This window comes from Gadus macrocephalus, chromosome 23 (genome assembly GCF_031168955.1).
Source record: "Gadus macrocephalus chromosome 23, ASM3116895v1".
Taxonomy (NCBI): Eukaryota; Metazoa; Chordata; class Actinopteri; order Gadiformes; family Gadidae; genus Gadus; species Gadus macrocephalus.
Window position 1 is genome coordinate 2,069,630 of NC_082404.1, and position 25,508 is coordinate 2,095,137.

A 25,508-nucleotide genomic window follows, 5' to 3' on the forward strand; every position below is an offset into this window, starting at 1 on the left:
TGCTCCGGGGTCCCGAGGTCGTGCCGCTCTCCGTCTCTCGTTTCCCAGTTGCGGTTCAATTCAGAAAAAATCACGTCGTGGGTCACCAAATTGTGGGGAAAAACGGTCTGTCTAGCTACTGGACCAGATAAAATGAGACGGAGAGGTAATAAAGTCTATCGGCACGAGGACCTTGGATTTATTAAGTAACGTGGCAACGGTTATACAGAGTCATAAAGCGTGAGAAATCGAATATGTCTAAGTCCCTAATCAGCGCTGATGGTTCGTCTGGAGCTTCGCCTCCGTGGAAGGTCTGCTTCAGAAGAAGGTGAAGAGTCCCTGTGTGATGCAGTCTTATGCTGTATCCTCCTCTCGATGAGGTGTGTGCGTTTGAGGTGTGTGCGGTTCTGTGTGTTTTGGCTCCCAGGCCCTGAGAGAGCTTCGTAACGGGGAGAGTTCCTCGTGTCTCCGGTGTGATAAATTAAAACGGGGAGTGCCCCCCTGAAATGTCTCGTGTGTGATAATTTAATGTGGCTCTCAGGCCCCTGGTGTGGGCAGAGGTATCTCTTGGTTCCTCCTAACGGGGAAGAGCTCTCAAAATGTCTCCTGTGTGATAAATTAATGTGGCTCTCCCGTTCTGGAGATGATACTGGTGCATTGTCTGAGTGTCCACCATCTGCCTGCCTGGGAGATGGGGCCTTCAGCTCCGGCCTTGACCTGACTATATATTATCATGTTTGTGTTATGTGTTCGTTGGGTTTAGAGCAAGAGTCGACTATATTATAATGTGTCCATGTGATGTGCTCATCAGGCTAGGGTAGGAGTTAGCTATATTTATAATGTACATGTGATGTACTCAGCAGGTTATTTTTCCCAACAATGTATCCGTGCTGAAAATATTGCAGCAGGTTCTAAATTCAGATTCTATATTGATAAAGACTGCCAATTTGAAAGGGAAATATCAGTCACCCGAGAGTGATAAAGCAGTTTACAGTTGTCCCTTTGATGGTGAAAATTTCAGAAACAACACATTTCTGTCTAAAGACAAAGGCAATTTCACTTAACCTTTATATTGATGATTTCGAAATATGTAATGCCATTGGGACATCACGACGAAAACATAAAATCTGTGCCATCTATTGGACTTTAGGTAATCTGTCCCCCGGTTGTCAATCTTCACTGTCATCGATACAGTTGGCTCTTCTAGTCAGAAGTAATGATTTGAAGGTGTATGGCTATGAAGCAGTACTCGAGCCTCTCATTTGTGATTTAATTTCCTTGGAACAGCATGGTGTGTTTTTGCCAAAGTTAGGGAAATCTGTTAAGGGAACCGTACAGTGTGTTATAGCCGACAATCTTGGAGCCCACAGCATCGCTGGATTTCTTGAAAGTTTTTCAGGTGGTCATGTATGCCGATTTTGTACAGCTTCCAAATCAGAAATTCAAACTAAGCAAGTAGACAGTGGAGCTTTTACATCAAGAACAGAATCCCTTCACGCAGACCATCTCAAAACCATAGAGGAACAATCTCTGAAAAATTTCTGTGGTGTCAAGAGGAGATGTGTCCTTTCTGAGAAACTCAGTCATTTCAAAGTTACTGCCGGTTTCCCTCCAGATCTGGTCCATGATTTATTTGAAGGGATTGTTCCTGCAGAGATAGCTTTATGTCTGTCCATCTTCACATCTAAGAAATACTTTACACTTGCATATTTCAACGAGTCTATACTACATTTCCCCTTTAAGTGGATTGACAAAGTTAATTGTCCCCATCCAGTGCCATTGACCTTTGCATCTCGAAAGGCAATAGGTGGCAATTCCCACGAGAACTGGTGTTTGTTAAGGTTTTTCCCCTTCCTTGTTGGCCAGAAGGTGCCTGTTGAAGAACCTGCATGGAAAATACTGACTGATCTAAAGGATATTGTGGACCTTGTTGTCTCACCTGTTCATACAGAGGAATCGATTGCATATTTGAATTTCAAGATCTCAGAGCACAGAGTACGACTTCAAGAGGTTTTCCCAGACTACAACCTGCTGCCTAAGCATCATTATTTGGAACACTATCCTCAACTTATTCGTAAATTTGGATCATTAGTCTGTCTTTGGACATTGAGATTTGAAGCAAAGCACAGTTTTTTTAAGAGAGTTGTTCGATATACAAGATCTTTCAAGAATGTGTTGTTGTCTTTGGCAGAGCGACACCAATTTCACATGGCACAGCAGGTATTAATGTACTCTCAAAAACGTCTTCTGGAAGTGTCAAATGTTTCAACTCTTTCTGTTGATGTGTTGAAAGAGGAGATCGCACAAGCTATACGGCTGAAACACCCGACCGTGGACAATGTGTGTCTGGCAAAGAATGTCACTTACGATGGATTCAACTACAGAACTGGAATGATCCTTGCACATGGATCTTTGGCAGAGATCCCTGAATTCACAGAAATCATCCACATGTTGGTTCTGAAGGACAATCTTTTTTTCATTGTTCGGAAGCTGAGTGCGTGGCACTTGGAACACTTCAGGGCCTTTAAACTTGAAGTGAGCTCCACCAAAGACGTAATACTTGTGGCGCCAGATGAACTGACTGATCCATATCCGCTGGTGGATTACACTGTGGGAGGAGTGCGTTTGATTACCCTGAAGAGATATATTCAAGTTTAAGGTCTGCATTTTCTCTAAAACATCCTATTTGCATATAATTAATTCTACTAAAAAGGTTAAATGGGCACTTAATTGACACTGTAATCTGCACTTATTACAATTATAACCTGTCTTTATGCCCACACAATGTGTTTGTGAATGTGAAGTAATGCTTTGGTCCTGTTGTGTGTAAAGACATCCAGGACGTTTTTGACGCCAGCCTGCACTTCATCGGTGGCCTGGGCATCACCATCTACATTCACCTTCCTTCAACACATCCAGGTAATAACAGTCCTTAACCTTGCTTGTTGTTAGCCATGCTCAGATAGGCTATCATTCGGAAAAAATGCTTTTATTCATCTGTAGAAACCTGAGCGAGCTGATGCCATGTCTTTTGTATTTCCCGGTCCTTTGTTATTTTAGGTGGTATTGAAGCAGCTTTCTGGACCCTCACGCCGAGACGCAACTTGATCGGTCAATATGGCAAATCCTTGTTGAGTGACGACAGCTCAGAGAGTGACGACAGCTCAGAGAGGATGGATCTACCACTGGTGCCAGAGACCGTTGAAGAGCTCATTGAACAGGTCCAAGAAGCATGCCAACTTATTGGATGCATCAGGCTGCAATACAAGGATGTGGACTTTGGTGGAACATTTGTTAACCTGAGCACAACCTCCTCGATCAAGGATCTTGCCACCATCAAGGTCATACCGCTTGTTCCTGATAGTGATATCATTCTGGAATTTATAGACAGTGTCTCATCTAATTTGAGTGAGCTAGACTCAAGCTCCTTCTCAGCACACACTGATTCAGGTGACACAGTCATACTCAGCAGCAGCCCCTCCGGGAGACTCCGAACAGAGCCCTGGCCAAAGCAGTTCAACATCCCGACCTTCTCCTTTGAAACAGAAGGTCAATTCGAGAAAGTGAATGCTGAATACACCAGGAACCAAACTAGACTGACGCCTTCGTCAAAAATGCTGTCCGACATACTGGAAAGATTGGCAGAGAAGATTTTCTCCTACAAGGCATACCCCACTGATGCAGACTTGGGTGATGTTGCAGTGGCTCTGACAATTAAGCATCCCTGCCTGAGGCAATCAGACTCCTTCAATGAGAGCTACGGATGGAAAATTTGACTGAAGAGTAAGATGTGCAACTATCGCACTCAGCTGAAGTCGCATGGACTTGCATCTGAGCTCATGGTGAATACTCTCAAACATAAGTCACGAGAAGATCTCTATCCCCTCCCAGCAAAGAACAACAAAAAGGCAAGAAGAGGTGAGGCCAATTTCTATCCTCAGACCAGCATTGCGACTCCAGAAAGCCTGGAGCAAGAGAGAACATTGCTTCTGACTGAAGTAAAGAAGAGAAACAATGAGAAAACCATACGGGAGAAGATGGCCTGGACCTTCGACTTTAGGAGGCAAGAGGTTGTGGATCAGAAGCCTTCCATCGAGAACCTCATGGAAAGATGGCCAGCTCTATTTCAGATGCAAGAGGTATACCTTTCTTAACCTCTTCTATACTAATGCCTTAAAGGTAAAATAATGTTGTGTGGATTATAATGAATTCTTGTGCCAAGTTGGTCTTCTATAATAAAAAAAACAATTGTCCACTGCTTCCTCATGTACAGATCAATGCCGAGTTTCTGCGGGTTACTGCAGTTCCCTTGCTGACGAGATGTATGGCCCAGCTGGACAAGTACTCCACGCAGCTACTGAAGATCATCAGAAAGAAAGGAGGAGCAACCAAAGCAAAAACTGCCACGATCCTGGAGTTTCTTGATCAGGTATGATGTTGTGTATAATTAACCACCAACAACAGTTAGCATTTTAACCCTTGTCTGATGGGGATAGGTATCCTTTTCCCTTTTTATTTTGATGTCAGTGATTATGGTTATAGTCATAATTTGGCAAATGCTGCGTCTTTTTAAACTGTTGGTAGGGTGTGTGTGTGTGTGTGTGTGTGTGTGTGTGTGTGTGTGTGTGTGTGTGTGTGTGTGTGTGTGTGTGTGTGTGTGTGTGTGTGTGTGTGTGTGTGTGTGTGTGTGTCGGTCGGTCGAGCAGAAGGATGTGTGGGCTTTGCAATAAGCAGCAGGTGCCCTTCCTCTGGTGCAAACACAGTTGCATTTCAGGGGGTTTGGAGGAACAATACCTTGATTCCAGGTCAAATCCACATTCATCCACAGCACAAATTAGTTGAAAGCAGAGACATCCAGGATGAGAACACGTCAATGACCACTGGCAGGTCTTGAGAGAGGGCTGTAAAAGGCAGGATTGGCCTGACCAGGCAAAGAGCCATCCAGTCTTCCCTCTTCTAAGAGAGACTGTCAGTGGTCTCTGACATAGATGGCTCATACGTAGATGGCCCCTGTATGGCTCTGCTTCAAATTAATTTGTGATATGGATCCAATTGTACAAGCACCGACTGTTTGTGGTAGAGATGGGAATTCAAAAGCTTGCCTATCCTCCACATTGCATAGTAACTATTTTTCACTGTCTCTGCAGGAGGCAGATGCTGATGTCAGAAGGGAGTGTGTCCTCAAATGTCTTATCATCTACCTGGGAGAATGTGTTGAGGACCTGATAAAAGAATACACGGTATGTCCAGATCTGTTCTGTCTCTCCATGATGAGATGTAACTTTACTAATCCTGGGGGAAGCTTGACCGCTCTGCCATTGGATGTGGTAATTAATCAGGTGTGCCTCACTCACTGCAGTTGTTCACTTATACATGTTGTCCTATATTTTACCTCAGACGTCCCAGATAGATCAAGCCAAGCAAGAGCTAGACAGTACCACCATGGCGGTCTTCGTCTTCAGAGAGAACTCAAGCCTTCTACAACAGCCCAAAGAGATCGGGATCATCATTGATGGTGTAGAAGTCCTCACTGAGTCGCCTTCCGTGGCAGCTGGAGTGGTAATGCTCTTTGGACTCTGTTATGCTCTTAACTTGGAATATCTCAAGGGGTTCAGGTTCACCTTTGAGGCTCTTCAGAAGATCCTGATGGAGCTTGGTTCCAACAAGATGAGCTCCAAGATTCGCAAACTGAATGGTGAACTCCACACTTCACAGTAGTATGTGTGCCATGTGTACAGATGCTTGTGTGTGTTTGCGGCATGCACAGTATATGCACCTGTGCTTGTGTGTCTGTGTATTAAGCTGCTACCCAGCACTTTAAAAGGGGAAGAACCTCAGCGACAACCGATAGTAGTACTATTATAGTATGTTTATTAATTATTATTATTATTGTAGTATTAGTATGATAGTTGCACCTAGCCACGGGTGCTGTAGCCATTTAAGATGTTATATTGTTGGGCTTTGAGCTTTGAGTGAATGTTTTGAATTTAGTCGTTTGAGGGTCAACACTGCTTCCAGAAAGCAATATTTAATTTAATTTAATTACAGTTCAGATTTGATAGAGCCTGTGAATAGGCCTACTACCATGTGTGTGTTTGTTCTGGTTAATTTGCTTGGTAGGCTTCTATTTTTTACTTATTTCTTAAAGATCATTACAGTTTATATCCGTGCTGAAAACATTGCAGCAGATTCAGATGCCATCTTGATAAAGACTGCCCTTTTAAGGGTAGTCTTTATCAAGATGGCATCTGGACAGGGAGATTCCAGTCGCCAGAAGGTGATAAAGCAGTATATACCAGTATGTTGTTTTTTAGAAAACATAGCGTCCTGCCCTCATGGCCCTGTCCTGATCTCTCTATCCTCTTCTCTCCCGCCTCTCATCCTCTCCATCCCTTCCTCTGTTCCCCTCTCCACCCTTCTCCTCCCCTCTCCAGCATTTCTCCTCTTCTCTCCACCATCTCCTTCCCTCTCATCCGCTCCTTTCTCCTCCTTTCCATTCTCCTCCTCACCTCCTCTCTCCTCCCCTCATGTTAAATATGTTACGGTTCATATGTTAAAGTTGAATAAATACATTTAAAGTTATCTGTTGGCCAAGGGTCTTTTTTTTATTTGGAAATTATAGTTTGGTTATATGTAAATAAATTAACTGGTGTCAATGCAAACCTTAATTCATGTTAATTTAGTTGAAAGTTAATATATTAGTTTGGTTCAACAAATGCAATGTTGAGAAAATCATTTGGATCAAGTTGGGTGAAGTGCAGCATTATTGTTATTATCATCAACATAAAATAATCAGGTCATAACAAGTGACTCAATTTAGATTCTGTGAAGTCAAATATATTAGTTTGGTTCAACAACTGAAATGTTAAAAAATCATTTGGATCAAGGCAAAGATTTAAGGTTGGGTCAAGAGCAGTATTATTGTTTACATCAACATATAATAATCAGGTCATAACAAGTGACTCAATTTAGATTCTGTGAAGTCAAATATATTAGATGTGATATCTGGACATCATTTTTTTTAATTTGAGCACGGTTATACTTACCAATAGTATTGGTGAATATATATGCTCCTAATTCAGATGAGGCTAGATTTGTGCGAAGGGTAGTTTGTCAGCTGCCCGAGCTTAACAACCAACCACCTTGATTTAAGGGGGAGATTTTAACTTTGTTATGGATCCAAACTTGGAGAGGTCCAAACCTAGAGTGCAGACTCTGTCTAAAATTGTCTGTACGTTTTCAGAACTTTCAGCCATGTGTGGATCATTGGTGCTGTTTAAATCCCAATAGTAAAATGTTTTCTTTTTTTTTCTCACGTGCATCACACATATTATATAAACAAGAATCTTTTTTTTTTTTTATTGATAAAAAGCTTTTGAACTCAGTGGAGAAGGTTGAATATTCTGCTATTATAGAATCAGACCATCCCCCCTTACTAATGGATCTCTATATTCACTAAAACGACAGTAGTCGTCCTCAGTGGCGATTTAACACCCCATTACTGTCAGATAACACATTCTGCACATCAATTGGTATAGCCATCAATACTTATTTGGAAACTAATAAAATGGATTCTGTGTCCCCATCACTGCTATGGGAAACCCTGAAAGCCTATCTTAGGGGAGAAATAATAGCTTACTCTTCTCATCGTAATAGGGAAAGAAAGAGACAAAAACAACAGTTAATTGATGCCATATCTGAATTGGATAGTAAGTATTCCACCTCTCAAGTCCATTGCTTTATAAAGAGAGAATATATTTACAAACTCAGACTAATTTAATCTTCACCTCTGGAACGGAGCAATTTATTATGAGATCACGTGGATTATATTATGAACATGGAGAAAAATCAGGGCATCTTTTGGCACGTCATCTCAAAAAAGATGCAACAGGGGAAATCCCAACAGACCCCCTCAAAATAAAAAGACACATCACTGTTTCAGAATTTGTTTAAACCTTTGAAGTATTGAAACTAGAAAGAAATGTATTGCTCTTCTCCAGACCCTTTCACCGGGAGAATGGGCGGGGCTACCCAGTCTAGTAAAGTCCCTCATCTAATGATTCCCCAGAAATTGTGGTTTCATTGGATGCAGTCTAGGCTTTTGACCGCGTGTAATGGGATTTTCTTTTTTTGTTTTAAAGAAATTTTGTTTTGGTAAAACATTCATCAATTGGATCCAACTTCTTTATCCTCAAACCTCAGTAATTGCAAATCAAATGCGCTCCCAGAGTTTTTCTCTATCTAGAGGTACCAGACAGACTTGCCCATTGAGCCCTTTATTATTCACAGTAGCAATAGAACCTTTAGCTCTGGTCCTCAAAACAACTCCCTCAATACATGTTATAAGAAGATTGGGATTGGATATTAAATGATCTTAATATGCAGATGATATGTTGCTTTACATATCTGATCCAATGTATCAGTACAATTATTTCAGCGTTACAAAATTTTGGTCAGATCTCAGGCTACAAACTTAACTTAAAAAAAAGCTAATGTTTACCTTTAAACTAATTAGCTATGCAAATCCCAGACTATGCTCTGCCATTTCATGTTTCTATATCAGGATTTTAATATTTGGGTATTAACTAGGGCTATCAAATTAACGTGTTCATTTCGATTAATCAAACACAGAAAGAACAACGCGTTAAAAACGCAGATTAATCGCACTTCTATAGTGCCCTTTGACCCGGTGCGTCATTTGTGTCTAAACAAAATGGAGGCAGATGAGAAGACGCTGCTCGGCCCCGTGAACCAATAGTATCTGTCTGCGTCCTGCAAGACGGAGGCGTAACTTGTAGTAGGAGTCGTAACTTGTAGTCGAAGGAGGCGTACCTTGTAGTAGGAGGCGTAACTTGTAGTCGGAGGCGTAACTTCTTGTAGTCGGAGGCGTAACTTGTAGTCGGAGGCGTGTCTAGTACTTTTCTAAATCTCGGAAGTGATCTGTATGTAGCAGTGGTGCATAAATGGCCGCAACTCGGACCTCAATACTAGGCCTTATATAAAAATAATGCACCCGACCCGCTCATTTAAAAATATGCTCTTGATTAGCTTAATCTTGATATGCTCTTGATTAGCTTAATCACAGCCTTACTTGAAACTGATTTAAGAAAAGAAGCCTATTACAATTTTACAATGACATGTAATGCATATAGCAGTTTAACGTGGGGAACCTGCTTAAGTTTAGCCTACTTAATCCCTTTATACCTTTAACAAAAAGACTGCAGATTAATAATTCAATGAATTAAATACAGCAGATTAATAATTCAAATAATTGTATTGAATACATATTGTTATTGATCGCATGCTGCATGTTTTCAAGGTCCTGCATGAGATAGAAAACAATGAATTAAAATAAATATTATTGATAGAAACAACTAGACAAGAACAATGTCACTAACTGGAGGATAGTTATGAGAAAGCCTTCATATTATAGCGTTCACATTACAAGCCCTCATTTTATATATATTTGCCGGTCTTCAATACATGGATTCCTCAGGTACGTCATCACTGTTGCACTGTGCAAACTCGGGCAGAAAGAAGCAAGCAACATCTACTAGCCTGTACAGTATAGAGTATTTTGTGACTGTTCAGTGTGCATCTCAAACGAGGTGGCGAAAGCTGGGGTTTCTTCCAACGTTAAAACAGTAGGCCTAAGCGTTCGAACATTTCGTAAAGAATGTTAAACAGTATCACAACCACAAGTAGTCTGCCCTAGTTCTAGAGTTCATTAAGCATGTAAAAACAAAAAAAATCATTCTTGTTAATCCACTTCTTTTTACTTACCGACATGAATATCTGAAGATCCGACTTCAAGGAAGATCTCCTGTGAACCGTGATTTACAAGGCATTTTTTTACCGCGAAAAGAGAAGATCTCGTTACGCCTCCTAGTACAAGTTACGCCTCCTACTACAAGTTACGCCCACTACAAGTTACGCCTCCGTCTTGCAGGACGCAGACAGACCCTACTCCTGTGTGAACGGCAAATTTATGCAAAAAAAACTCCCAGACGGAACTGTTGATAGAAACACCGTTCCCGCAATCTCTGTAGTAAGGAATTGTCCTATCACCGGAGTTCATCAACCCTTAAATATCACCTCAATGCAAAACTCGGTAGCAAGCTCGCAGGCACGAGCTACCACAGCCCCTGAAGCTGGTGCTAGCAGCCAGCACATGCCCTGTATTGCTTATTTGATACAAAGGAGAATAACTGTTTGCCCTGAAGACAGCGGATTTTGTGACACACTGGCAAAGTGTCGTAAGATAGTGGGGCATTTTAGACACAGCCCTGCCAATAGAGCTCGTAAGTACGCCCCTTCTGGTAGACCCTTCATGGGACCTCTGGGCGAGGAAAATTAGAATGGGAGTCAATGGAAAGATATTTATTATTTTCTGATCCCAGTCATTAAATGCCTTGGATTACACATATGTTTTGTGTGGATCAAAATAATAATTTGTCACGTAAAGAGTTTGACCGTTTATTGTGCAGTTGTTCGGTTAAAGGCTGTAGAGAAAACATAATGAGAAGGACTACACGTCTCGTGTGTGACGTCACGCTCCCTGCGACTGGCGTGGACAAGACCGACAATCTCCCCATCGGCATAACTGAAAATCGACACATGCCCGGAAACCATAGCAACGCCGGTAAACAAACCCCGAGAAGCCCAATCCCTATGAGAGCTCCCCACGCTACGGCCATCCGGAGGCGCACAGAGCTGTTGGCCGTGATATTATATATACAATTATATTATATTATATACTATTATATATAGAGCTCCGGGAGTCGCAAACGGCAACAATGACTTTCTCCTCCATGCATGCACTGCACTGAGTTTGACGGTTGAACGCTGATTGGCTGTTACGTTACACATGTTCCTCAGTTGTCACACTGTTGAACGCTGATTGGCTGTCATTACCCGAAATTCGTGTCAAAGTTGAAATATTTCAACTCGAGCGAATTTATCACGGCATAAATCCTCGTGAATGCGCTCGCCTGTGCACGGCGAAAGTGTGGCGCGACAAATCAAAACTCAATCTTGTCGCCCTGTCTCGTCTGGTGTGAACGTACAATGCCCTTCTTCCTCGGCGGCGCCATGTTTGCTGCGTTATGAACCAAAACAAAGCAGCGTGTGTGTGACGTCATGACGCATTTGCCGCGACCGGAACCGATAAGCGGAATCGTTAAGCAGGCTTGCTAATGATTCCAAGGAATCATTGACTCGGCACCGGTTCTGAACAAGAACCGGTTCTCGATTCCCATCCCTTCCCTACCTGTTTGACATGCTAGCTAACGTTAGCTAAATCTTGTTGTTGTAGCACTAGCTTAGACTGCGGTTTGATTTTTGTAGCATGCAGTTCGGGACTACAAATACAAAAATCTATCATTTACAATTAAAGTCTATTTAGGTGGGAGCCTTTCGCCAGGTAGACAGGTGTTGCTGCCCGGAGGTCGGAGAACATTGTTTTTTGACAGCTCTCAAGCTCGCTTGATGGCTTAGCTCCACTATCTGTGCATTCGTTGTAACATGATACAACTATTATCTCTATCTACTTATTAATGTGCAGTTATTGCAGTTAGTTACATTTAGCCTACTGCCTACTGTTTTCAGTTAGGCTACTTATGTTTCCTTACATGTCAAGACCTCCTGTGTATGAAATATGCATTCAACATTGTATGTTGAATAGCCTAGTTAGTTTTAGACTTTAGATTTCTCCCCACATTACATTTAAAGAGATGATTATTAGTATGAGTATCATCATTATTAAGCACCATCAGCACCTCTAGGACGTTGTATTTACAATAGTCCTCTTTATTCTTCCCAGCAAAAAAAAAATGAAAGTGTAATTAATTTGTGCTCTTTCTGTCTTTCTTTATTCAGAGGAGGCATTCCAGGATCTTGCAAAGAGCAGAAATGGCATCAGATGATGGTGGTGAACAAAGTGCCACCACACCTCCTCTCAAACAAGTAACACTCGGCACCTCAGCAATCACCCAAAGGAAAGTAAACTCCTTGGTGCGTGAGTTCATAATTGCAGATATGCAGCCCCTTTCATTAGTGGAGAAAGCCACATTCCCTAAGATGATTGAAGGAATTAGTGGGGGTAGGACAACCATGTGCAGAAAAACATTGATGCTGCGCATTGAAAAGGGATCTCTAAATATGAAGGAGACACTTACTGAAACTCTTCAGGATGTTCAAACCGTCTGTACAACAGCAGATATATGGACGGCTCATCATAGGAGTTTCATGGGAATCACGTGTCACTGTATTGACCCAGAGACATTAGATCGAAAGTCTGCTGTGTTGGCATGTGAAAGGATAAGGTGCCGCCACACCTATGATGTTATTGCTGCAAAAATCAGAATTCCAGATCCAAGGCAAAGTCAGTGCCACAGTCACTGACAATGGTAGCAATTTCGTTAAAGGGGACCTATTATGCTTTTTCGACTTTTATGACCTATAAACGTTGTTATAATGATTGATAGTCATGTTTAACAATACTAAAGTGTCAAATAATGACGTATATGCATTTCGACGTATTCCCTGCTGACAGTCTGGGGTGGCTGTGCAGAGCGCTAGGAAAACGTTTGCGATTCACTTGTTCACATTTCCGGGAAATCATCTACGTAGAGGCACTCCTGCCACGCCCCCATATGCCTAGGCAAATCTGCCCGCGCGTGCGTTCAAGGAAGGTAACCAATCACAACGGAGTTGGGTTGGCAGGAGGGGGGCGAGGGGGCGGAGAAGGACGAAACCAAGCGTTGACAGAGAATGATGAAAGCGCCCAGATGAGAGGAAGAGTTTCCCGAAAATCTACATCGTTTTTTGTGCCATGATTCGTGTCAGGTTGCGCTATAGGAGTCATTAATAAGAAATTAAGACCAGAAAAGTAGTACAATAGGTCCTCTTTAAGGCATTCAATGAATATGGAGGGTGTGAAATGGATGATGAGATGCAGCAGGATAGCACAGATGATGTGCAGTTTGCTGATGTCTCTGCAGTTCTTTAGGAGGTGCCAGAGGAAGAGGAGATCAACTTTCTTTTGCCACCTCACCATCGATGTGCCGCGCACACTTTGAATCTTGTTGCCACGAATGATCTTGACAAAGTCGCCTCACAGGGTGTTTCTCGAAAAATATACAGATATATATAGAAGTGCATTGTCAAAATGTGCTGCAATATGGAATAAGTCTCATCGCTCATCAGGTGCTGCTGATGCAATTGAGGAAATTGCCCAAATGAGATGTTTGGTACCTTCAGTGACTGGGTGGAGCTTAGAGTATCGTGCAATCGAATAGCTAATGAGTCTCACTGAGAGTCAGCTCAATGGAATCTGTGACCAGCTGAAAGTGGCCAAACTGCATCCTCAAGAGACTATGTTTCTAAAAGAGTACACAGCCATATTACAACCTCTTGCCTACTCATTCAACTTCCTTCAAGGAGAAAAGAACTGTTACTTTGTTTAGAATGTGGTGGCTCGCTGAAGAAGAGAGGGCCATGATAACAGCAATGGTCCAAGAGTCTTCTTCATACAGAGCCTTCTGAGGCAACACAGTCTCACTCCGAGAACGTCAAATACCGACTGTTGGCAAAGGCCCTTTAGCGTCGGTGACTGACGGGAAAGGTACCCTTTTTATTCGGTCGGTGACGGTAAAGGTACCCTTCGGCGTCTTCTGCATACGGAATGGGGGGTGCCTCACTACGTCTCTAATAGACGATGTGAGCATCTTTCCTATTGGATAGTTTTTTAGGATATTCTTCTGTGAAAATGGCGGACATACTTTTTATCCTGGGTGGAAAATATCATATTTTAGAATAGTTACACCATTAAAAGTGTTTATGTAAACATTTTTAGCGAGAAATGTGCATTTTACTTTCATAATCGTCGTTCGGCGAATGTGAAGGATGTTTGGTTTGATAGATATGACGAAGAATATTTCATCGGGCGATAATGGCCGGCGTACAGGCATCCCGGGCTCACGAAAATAGGTGACACTGTCACGTTATTTAATCTATTGAAACGTGATCAGGTACACGTATTTTCTAAATGTTCGTGTCAAAAAGCAAAATTTTCAAACTCATGCATATCAATTGGAAGTATTTGTCGTGATTTGTCACTAAGCACGACTTCCATCTAAGGTTCTGTCCGGGAGCTTTCTCCCTATTGTCCCTTAAGGAGCTCCGTACAGAACATTTATTGTTAAAAATTGTCTATAACTAAGAATATGACAGCTTTTCCAGTCTCACCAATATGCGCACAGATCGCACGGTTTGGCACTTTCAAGATGCGTGCAGTAGCCTACATACGCCAAATGACCATTTCGTGTGCATACGATACGCAAAACCCAGCATTAACTACTGTGGAGGGCGGATACGTCCATTTCGCGTATGATTTGTGCATATGATACGAAAAACCCAGCATTAACTGAATGGGAGATGCAATATTTTAGGACAGATTCACCATTTAACGTGTTTCTAATGACATTTCTAGCGAGAAATGTACTTTTCCCTTGAATAATCCTCAGTCAGTGAATGTGTATGATCTTTATTAATCTTTATTATCTGAATGGGAAATGCAGCTCACGTGTTTCCTGCTTTTGTGTTATTAAACCGTTACTTTATGTAACTTTTAATGATATCATCTTGTTAGAAACACGTACGTTTTCGTGAACACTGGATTACGTCGCATTTCAACATAAAATAGCGTGTTATACACACACACACACACACACACACACACACACACACACACACACACACACACACACACACACACACACACACACACACACACACACACACACACACACTGCATTTCGCTGCCAAATAAATAAATACTAAGGCAGAATAAAGAATAAATTAATTCATTATCATTCAACTTCAACATGCGTTATTACAGTATAGTGGTGGAGGGATGACGTGTGTTGGCCAACCCGGAAGTGAGCGTCGCCCTGGGTTCCCTTGACAAAAAGCCAACGGGTTTTTCCATTTGATTTTGGATTATTGCAGAAAAATTAGCATCTTTGAAGCACCTCCTCAAAAACTGAAAATAAATAAAAATAACTGTGCTCCAAAGAAAGAAATGTAAACCAATGCATTCCGAATGGGAGTGTTTCTCCGATTTTTCCATGCTACACAGAACGAAATGTAAACCCATGCAAATAAAGACTTCATGGTCATAATCATTTAAATATCATTAATCTCCTGAGGGTGGTATTCTATTTTTTTCAACGGGGCTGAATCCAGTCACTTGACCGTCATGGTTGCTATGGTGGTTGCTATCCACCAGCCCCTCTAATCCTTACATGGCTCTAAAAACCACGCGGCAAATGAGCTGCCGTAATTTGTGTTGTTTTTGTCGTAAACTAGTGTCCGATGGTTAAAAAATAGACGGATATTCCAAGGTATCCTTAAAAGGCAGCTTGGATGTTTTTATTTTCTGCAGTTTAGACTTCTTCTATAACCTATTTTTGAAAGCAAAACACCAAGCTCATTGATTTAACGAGGCAGGGTTATTTGTTTTATTTATTAAATAAATATTTATGAGAGGTCATTCCTTCTCCTGAGTTTTCTTCCTATTTATGTCTAGTGTACAACCCTACTGTCCACAAGCATCACCCCCCCCCTCCCCATATGGATTTGGAGAATTGTTGCCACGTCCCAGTGGTGGAGGTATCATATATATGAAAGAGGGCATTCAATTATACTACAATGATCAATTAGGAGGCCGAAGCCCTAAAGGAAGTGATGCAATAGGTGACTGGGTCGACGACATTTAAGTAAGCTTTACTTTGAGGTCTCTTATATATCAAAGGGGGTCTCAAAGGACGCATACGCTTCAACCTGTGGCTCCGGTCCTACAGGAAATGACTCAGCAAGTGCTCCATCTCGTTGCACCTGCACCCAGCGGCTCGCTTGCAAGATTTTGGCCTGAAGTTATTCCCAGACCTACACCGTAGCCATCCAACCTGCATATCTGAGAATCAGGCCTCTCTTTAATAATGACAAAATGTATGAGAGAAATACACATTAACTTTTGACTCATAAGCGGCGTGGTGCCGGCTCCTTTTGACCCCAGACTTCTGGGGGAATAGCTGAATCAATTCATTAGTCAATCAAAAGCATGTAAATATCTTCCCGGTGACGTAAGAGGGAGAACAAGGTGTCCTTCAACATCTACGCTTCCAGGCGATTGCAACGGTGCCACACATGAGCATATTCGAACATGTTTAATGGTAGTAATTAGCTGTCGAAATTGGAGGCCTTAATCAATAATGAGCAGCTATTGATTTGCTTCCCGATAGAAATTTGTGACAAATGACATGTTATTTAGCCTCTACACGTTGAGTTGAGTCCAATGACACCAAGCATGACACTCTAGAAAATGGTAACATGTATTTTACATGGTACACCTAGGTCTAGGACATGATCTCGGTGTAGCAAGAGGGCGAGCTTGATCTCATTGGACTCAGCTTAACGTGTAGATGCTAAATAACATGTAATTTGTCAAAAATCTCCATCGGGAAGCAAATCTATAGCTGGTCATTATTGATAAAGGCCTCCAAAATCGACAGCTAATTACTACCCCGAAACATATTCAAATATGATCATGTGTGGCACTGTTGCAATCGCCTCGAAACGTAGATGTCAAAGGACACCTTGTTTGCCCCGTTACGTAACCGGGAAGATATTTTCATACTTCTAATGAATTGATTCATATTTTAAGGTTCTCGGAGTGATACTTTAAGCGGCTGCAGCAGAAGTGTTGAGACGAAAGATGATATCAAGACATTTATAGAATATTCACATTCACATTATGATTCTTCGTCATAACATCCGACCAAACATCCTTTACAGTCACCAAGCGAGGATTATGAAAGTCCAGGCCCCTCCTTCCGGCACTCAAGGTCCGACTGGGCCAAGTTTAGGGCAGGAAGGGCCCCCCATTCCGGCCCTCGGGGTCCGACCGGGCCAAGTTTCGGTGCGGGGGTCCCAGTTAGGCCTTAGAATAAGGTATTCAAATTTCAGGGCGGTAGGACCTTCCTATCTCAAAAACTGTTTTTCCACCACATTCTGAACCATTAGGTCTTGCAGGTAACACATCTGAGGGGCTTCAAACTAAGCCCTACAAACTAAGTTGATAGATCTACTGCTTGGAAACATTCTTTCACTGCACAGATTATACATTTTTCAAATTATTCAGCCAAAAAATATGGACAATAAATAAACTAGGCTAAAATAGGCTACTCACCCATGGCGTTTCGTCTCTTTGTTGAGGTTGATTGACAGGCGACTTCCTGCTTTTATACTGCAGCACGGCCGTCGCGCCGCCTCCTGTTGGTGCTAGGGGCGTGCTTTTGACGCGCGTAAAATGCGCGCCGCTGCGGCGCCGGTGTATTTAGGCCTTGATGCTCTTCATCGCCACTCAGTGGGTGGCAGCGGTATACGCCGTCAATCACCCCACCTCGGACCCGCCCGGGCCAGGGGTCGCCAGCATGCAGGGCCGGCCTGTCCCCACGTCTGCGTAGGCCGACGGCACCGTCCCGTCGCGCTGCGGCCTCGTCACACGCTGCGGAATCGTCACGAGCTGCGGCCTAGTATCCCGCTGCGGCCTCGTATCCCGCTGTGGCGGCGGCGGCGCCAGTGTATCTCGCGGCGGCGGCGGCGGCGTCTCTCATGGCGGCGGCGTCTCTCGTGGCGGCGGCGGCGGCGTCTCTCGTGGCGGCGGCGTCTCTCGTGGCGACGGCGGCGCCACGAGAGGTGTCCCCCAATCTCGCTGATTGGGGAGAGAGTGATGCTCTTCGTCGCCACTCAGTGGGTGGCGGCGGTATACGCCGTCAATCACCCCACCTCGGACCCGCCCGGGCCAAGGTTTAAGTGGCGGGATGCCACAGGGTATATTCATGCAAAAGATATGAACAACAGACGAATTGACAAATTTGCCCTTTTCAGTTTCTTTATTATTTACTCAGCTGTGGGAAAAACTTGGGAAACTTCGGAAAATAGCCAAACACAAAACAAGTGCTGAAGTGCATAGGTGTTAAAATCACCTTAAAATAAAAAGCAGCAGAAGGAAACCTGTATTTTCCCTTACCCTTTTCCTGATTGTACAGGATAAAAACATAATAACAACAGCCCATCTAAATGAAACAGATACTCAAACTGAATGTGATCATGGCTAAATAATATATATTTTTTAACACACTATGGGCCCTATTTTAACGGTCTGAAACGCAAGTGGGAAGCGCAAAGCGCAAGTAGCTTTGTGGGCGGTTCTACGGCGCTATCGCTATTTTACAGGCGGATAAATGACACTTGCGTCGCGGCGCAAGTGTCAAAAGGGTTGGTCTGAAGCAGCCTAGTTACCCGTAGGTGTGGTTTGGGCGTAACGTCCAACAAACCAATGAGAGTGCCAGCTCCCATCCCCTTTAAGAGCCATGAGCGCATTTGAATCGGACGAGTTGATATTTTGACAGCGCGTCTGCAGTCTCCGATGAGACAGATGCACATGAATTTCAAACTGCAAATGGCTCAGTTTATTGCCAAATAATATGGCCTAATTCACACATGGAATAAGGGGTTTTCTTCCACAACTTCAGAAATACTGAGTCCTCAGTAATACATTTCGGCAAAGAAAACGTACTAGGCTATATGATATAACATATGATATGCGGTAACTGATCTATTTAATGAAATACGCAATACATTATAAACATTGTTTCTTATCAGTATTGTATGCTATCCTAATATGCATGTGTCTCCGCGGTAATAGACATTGCCATTGATTGTATTATGCGTTACGTGTTTAGTTTGCGTGTGTTTAAACAGAGCACACACGCGCGCCCACATTCATTCATTCTTTTTAACACTCACTCGCGGTAAAACAATGTTTTTCACGATCAAATACTCATCAATCCTAAAAGTTATGGGCATGTAGGCCTATACGATGTCTGTGTCAAGAAAATATGTGTTTGCTGTACGGTGTTTGCAGATGCATTGATTTAAAAGTACAACTTATTACCGCTGCATCAGCTGTTCTTTCCCAAATAATTTACCAAGAATGTGCGGATAGGTAGATGAGAAAAGCAAAGTGTATGCGCGAGGTGCACAAGCTATCCGTATGCATCGCATGCGCATGTAGGCTATGCATCCGCCCTTAAAATAGCATCTGAACAACGCGCCACTGACTTTAAACCAGGTATTTCCTGGTCAGTAGCGCAATGGTATTCAGCAACGGCATTCAGCAACGGCAAAATAGCGTTTGCGCCAGAACACGCCTCCTCCTTCCGCCGAACCGCCCCTTGGGGCGCATGATCAATCCCTAATTTACCGGCGAGTGGCGCTGGTGGGAAAAGAACGCTCTGCGCCAGTTGTAAACTAGCAACGACACATGCGCCAGTGACTAAGTCACTTGCGCCGGATGCAAGATAGGGCCCTTAATGTTTTTCCTTAAACCCAGAAAGACAGTTAATACATGACAATGCATTTTTGAACTTTGCCAGTGTTTTCTTTTACTTAGCCGTATTGTATATTTATTGTATTTGTATGTGAAGCACTTTGTGTCTGCTTCATGTATGAAAAGTGCTATATAAATGAAGTTGCCTTGCCTTAAATCAAAAAATATTTCCCATTATGGTTTGGGTACTTAGTCCACCATTGTTGATTTCTCACCTGAAGAGCCAATCTCCAGAGCTATTGCTCGCCAGGCAATGTCCTTTTTGACGTTGTCTTTATAATGACGGGAACTTTGGTCATATAATTCTAGATACTTTTCCACCTCGACGACCAGTCTCTCATCGTCCATGCTCTCAGAATAGTTTTGTCACAAACGAAAGGGCGACATCCAGTGGTGAGGGGTAGATATAGAGGTGCCTACGGGACCCGGGATGTACAAACCAGCTTTTAAAAAGTGCTTTTTCAGGGGCGGCGACGCTCGGGAATAGAACATTGGCTCGAAGAGTAGTTGGACGGCGCGGAACGCCGGTGTGGGCTAGTACATCCGGAATAATGGGGGCGGACTTTTTTACGCGCGGCTGCGGCGCCGGTGAATTTAGGCCTTCACTCTCTCCCCAATCAGTAAGATTGGGGGACACCTGGCCGGAGGCAGAGGAGCCATTTTAAAAGGAGCAGGAGGACTGATGTGACCGGTTCGTTCTGCGTTGTGTTTCTTTCTAATTATGAATGACGTGACCCACGATGTGTCTGGACTTGGGCACTCCGACGTCCATTTATTCGATCTGAATCTGAATACACACATATACAAATAGCTTCCTTAGCCCTTGTGCCCTTACTCCAACTCTCTTCCCTAGGGTATCGCAACCAAGGCCAAACTACATACAATATTACAACAGAAATGATTGAAATAAAAGGAATAAAAGACATACCTGAATGTTATGTATCCATGACAGTGTTTACGGCATGCCCGTATTTTGATAGCATGCCTGTATTTTAATGTAACGGATGACGTGTTTCCGGTGACGTGTGTCCGTTGGGATAAGTTGGAGTAAACAGTTGAACTCATGAGGCTCCCGTGTTTCGCGTAGTGTTTTGCACACACAACATTGGCGACGAGGATGGAGTTTTCACTCCCACCACCTACACCTTTCCTTACACTACCAGGCGAGCCTCCGGTACCATGGATTCGTTGGCTGGAGTCGTTTGAAACATACCTCGCAGCTCTCGGACTGGAGGATGCTAGCGACCCACGACGAAGAGCACTCCTTGTTCATTGCCTCGGTACTGAGGGACAGCGCATTTTCAGAACCCTGGGACAGGCAAAAAAGTACAGAGAAGCTACAAAACTCCTTGAAGCACACTTTGCTGCTCCACAGACGGTAATTCTCCGCCGAATAATCTTCCGGCAGCGCAGGCAAAAAGCGGGTGAGTCAGTACAGCATTATATAGCCGACCTCCGCAGCTTAGCGGTTTTCTGTAAATTCGGTGAAATGGAGCAGGAGATGATAAGGGACCAGCTTGCAGAACACGCAGCCCACCCCAAAATTCGGGAAAAGTTAATTATGTCACCAGATGATTTGACTCTTAAAAAAGCACTGGAAATAGCCTTGCAAATAGAAAAAGCTACCGAGCTGACATCACAACTAGCTTCCCGCGCTTCCTCTCAGCCTGCATTGACGCAACATGTCGAAGATTCTGAGCGCTCACCTAGCCCTGCATCGTCAGACACAGACCCAGGGATTAACTACACATCCCACACACGTAGCCAGCCACGTCGCAGTTGTGGCAACTGTGGATCCTCTTCCCACATGAGCAGAGCCCCAACATGCCCGGCCAGGGGAAAAGTCTGCCAGTCCTGCGGGAGAGACAACCACTTCGCCAAAGTCTGTCGCTCTGCGCCGTCCGTGCTCGGCCCACGGACAGGCCCACGACAGGCTGTGGCTAGCTCATCAGCCCCAACACCCATACACTCTGTCAGCTCTGCACGTGCGTCCTTCAAGACGTGCACAGTGGAACTAGATGGGGTCTGTGTTCCTTTACTGCTGGATACTGGAGCGGCTTTATCCCTCCTCAACTCATCACGCTGCAGACGCCTTCGGCTGTTCTCCATGGATATGGCAATTCTAAGATCGACTTAGTGGCCTCCCTCAGCTGTCCGGTGCGCCATGGCAACACATCCTTGGCTACCTTCACTTTTCAAGTGGCACGCCATGGAGCTAACCTCATGGGGCTGGATCTCATCACCAGCTTGGGCTTCACGTTCATGGACAGCAGTGGAGCAACAATTCACCAGGTCAGCTCACCATGGGAACAGCGATGGCCAGCACTCTTTTCTGGCCTAGGCTGCATCTCAGATTTCACCCATCAACCTCTGCTTCGCAAAGACATACACCCTGTCATACAGCCTCTCCGCCGCATTCCCCTGGCACTACGCGATGACGTCTCAGCAGAGCTGACAAAGCTGTTGGACTTAGGCATCATTGAGTCAGTCAACACCTCGCCCTGGATCTCTAACCTGGTCATCGCGAAGAAGAAGTCAGGTGGTTTGCGTGTGTGTGTGGACCTGAGGGCGGTTAACAAGGCCGTGGTGCCCGACAAATACCCGCTGCCCACAGCAGAGGAACTGACCTCTCAATTTTACGGCTCCAAGATTTTTTCAAAGCTTGACCTCCGCCAAGGCTACCTGCAGGGACCCCTGCACCCAGACAGCCGTAACCTCACCGCTTTCGTCACACACGCAGGCGTTTTCCGCTACACCAGGGTGCCGTTTGGTCTTTGCTCCGCCCCTAGCTGCTTCCAGAAAATAATGTCCACCATCTTCGCTGGCATCCCAGGGGTGGTGATATTCCTGGACGACATAGTAGTACACGGATCAACGGCTGCCATCCACGACCAACGACTCACACAGGTACTCGACACGCTGGTTTCCCATGCCCTCACACTGAATGGGGAGAAGTGTATTTTCTCTGCGTCCGAGGTGGAGTTTGTGGGGTTTCGCCTGACCCCAGAAGGCCTCAGCCCACTGCACTCTAACGTGGAGGCCATTCAACGGCTGCCCATGCCCTCCAGCCCTGTCCAAATTGCCTCCTTCCTGGGCATGACCGCCTATTACTTGCGTTTTCTTCCTCAGTATTCTTCCACCACTGCCCCTCGACGACTGCTCCTTAAAAAAGACGCCCATTGGGTATGGACCCCTGCCTGCGAAGATGCGGTCATGCAGCTGAAGGCCCAGCTCATCGCACCACCAGTACTCGCCCACTTCGACCCACCCAGCCCGACGCTGGTCACCTGTGATGCCTCCAACTACGCAGTGGGGGCTGTGCTGTCTCAGCTTCACAACGGCACAGAGCGGCCGATTGCTTTTGCCTCCCGAGCTCTTAATTCGGCAGAGCAGAAGTACTCCGTGGGGGAGAGAGAGGCCCTAGCCTGCGTCTGGGCCTGTGAGCGGTGGCATATATATGTGTATGGCCGGTCATTCACATTACGTACGGACCACCAAGCGCTTACAGCCCTGCTGGCCACATCTGGTTCTGGGCACAGGCCTCTGCGCATCCACCGCTGGTATGAGAGACACCAGTACAATTTCACACTGCAGTTCACACCGGGAAGAGAGAATGTGGTGGCGGACTTACTGTCACGCTCCACCCCACCTCCAGCTGTGGAGCCGACTCCAGACAACAGCGACCTGGACCTCATTCAGCTCCTCCACTCCCCTCTCGAGGCAATAGTGTCACTTCAAGATCTCCAACAGGCCTCTGAACAGGACCCAGTGCTCTCACAGCTCTGCACTTTCATCCACTCCGGGTGGCCTCCAGCCTCTGGCCTACCAGACAGTCTAGCTCCTTTCCGCCGGTTTAAAGATGAACTCTTTTGCTGGAACGACCACTGCGTTGCAAGGGGCCATCGCACAGTCATACCCTCCGCTTTACAGCCACGTGTCTTGTCCATGGCCCATGAAGGCCACCTGGGCATTGTCAAAGTGAAACAGCGCTGCAGGGAAGTGGTCTGGTGGCCAGGAATCGATGGCGATGTGGAGGCTATGGTGAGAGACTGCACAGCCTGCCTGGTGAGTGGAAAGACCGGCCCCCCACCAGCTCCTCCCCTTCAGCCACTGCAGTGGCCAGCTGGGCCTTGGGAGCACATCCAAATGGACATTTGTGGTGAGCTCCGTGGCGTCCCACATCACCAACGGTTCCTCATCGTGGCCTATGACCTGTACTCTAAGTGGCCTGAGGCAGTCTCTACAGGGTCAGTCACCACACAGGCAGTCATTGACTTTCTGGAGGTGCTTTTTGCTCGTTGGGGCATGCCCACAACAATCACCACAGACAATGGGCCGCAATTCATCTCTGCAGAGTTCACAACTTTTCTGAGTGAGCGGGGGATCAGACACATACGCACAGCCTTCTATAACCCTCAGGCGAATGGGGGTGTGGAGCGCATGAACCAGACGCTGAAAAATGGTATCAGAGCTCACCTAGCAGAGGGGTTTCAATTCTCAGAAGCACTCCTGCGGACCCTACTGCACTACCGAGCTGCTAAACACACTACAACAGACAGCTCACCAGCACTTCTGATGTTGGGGCGGGAGCTATCACTACCCCTGGATCGCCTTCGTGTTCCGAGTCTCAGCACGACAGCAGGCAACTAAACAGCGCTTTGACCGGTCCCACAGGGCCAAACACCCAGCTTTCACCATTCTGGACTGGGTCAGGGTCAGGAGGCCCACAAGGGGCCATAAGCTTTTGTCATTCTGGTCAGCGCCTTTCCAGGTGACTGAGCAACTGGGGCCTGCCACCTTTCGTCTCTCAGATGGAACGCGGTGGCATGCACGCCGCCTCCGCAAAGTGGCCACACCTACCGCGGCAGACCTGGAGGCCAGCCGAGATCCTGATCCGGACTCTGGAGGCCCAGTCAATCCTGCAGCACGACCAGTCCGTGCCCGTGCCAAACCGGGCTACCTCAGGAATGACTATGTTTGAATTTATTGAATTGCTATGCTTAAATGTATTGAATTTATTGAATTACTACGTTTAAATGTATTGAATTTATTGAATTACTATGTTTAAATGTATTGAATTTATTGAATTACTATCTTTGAATGTATTGAAGGAATTGCATTTTATCTTGCAGGTTTTATCCTCATCAAGACTGTTCGAGTTACTTTAGTCTGGTGTTCTAAAGCACTTTACCTTTTAAATAGCCTTGTCATAATATGTTCGGGCCGGACTGAAGTCATTAACAATGTATTCTGATTATCTACTATAATTACCCTATTATTGTTATTATATACTATAATATTCGTGTTATATCTCACTCAGGGATGTGGGTTGGATCTCCCCTGGAGAGGGGGGGAAATGTTATGTATCCATGACAGTGTTTACGGCATGCCCGTATTTTGATAGCATGCCTGTATTTTAATGTAACGGATGACGTGTTTCCGGTGACGTGTGTCCGTTGGGATAAGTTGGAGTAAACAGTTGAACTCATGAGGCTCCCGTGTTTCGCGTAGTGTTTTGCACACACAACACTGAATACACACATATACAAATAGCTTCCTTAGCCCTTGTGCCCTTGCTCCAACTCTACGAAACACACAGGGGGGAAGGGGAACTAGCATGACTACACGAGGGTCAGTTATATGCTAGTACATCGCAACAAAACACAAAGTTCCCCATAACACAGAAATCTATCTAATAACTATGGATAGATTATAAACCCCAGACTTCCAATTAAACAATATATAATCAAAATAACTAATATATATAATGATAAATTATAAGATGGTCAAAGATTTGATTACAATATAAATGTACACACCTCTTCCCAAGGGTATCGCAACAAAGGGAAGAGGGCAGGGGGCGCGGGAAACTTATCGGGTTCTCTGGAATGTGGGCGGGAGTATAGAAGGAGGTGGAGCCAAATCAAAGAAATAAATAAAATAGAGCTTAAGGCGGCATGGAAAGCTAAACTTCAGGTAATACAGAAAAACAAAGGCAATTGTGTAATTATAATTTAAAGGATATAACACACCGTTACACTGACATTGAGAGGAACGGGAGCGAGAGGGAAGG

At 44.7% G+C, this 25,508-nt stretch overlaps 1 long non-coding RNA gene across 1 annotated transcript; it reads left to right on the top strand.

Annotated features, from left to right (window-relative positions):
• The first annotated feature begins 1,037 nt into the window (after positions 1-1,037).
• On the top strand, positions 1,038-3,107 carry LOC132452846 (uncharacterized). The gene is made up of 3 exons (XR_009524524.1): positions 1,038-2,638; positions 2,812-2,898; positions 3,040-3,107. It is a non-coding gene; the product is annotated as an uncharacterized LOC132452846 (long non-coding RNA).
• Positions 3,108-25,508: the final 22,401 nt, after the last annotated feature.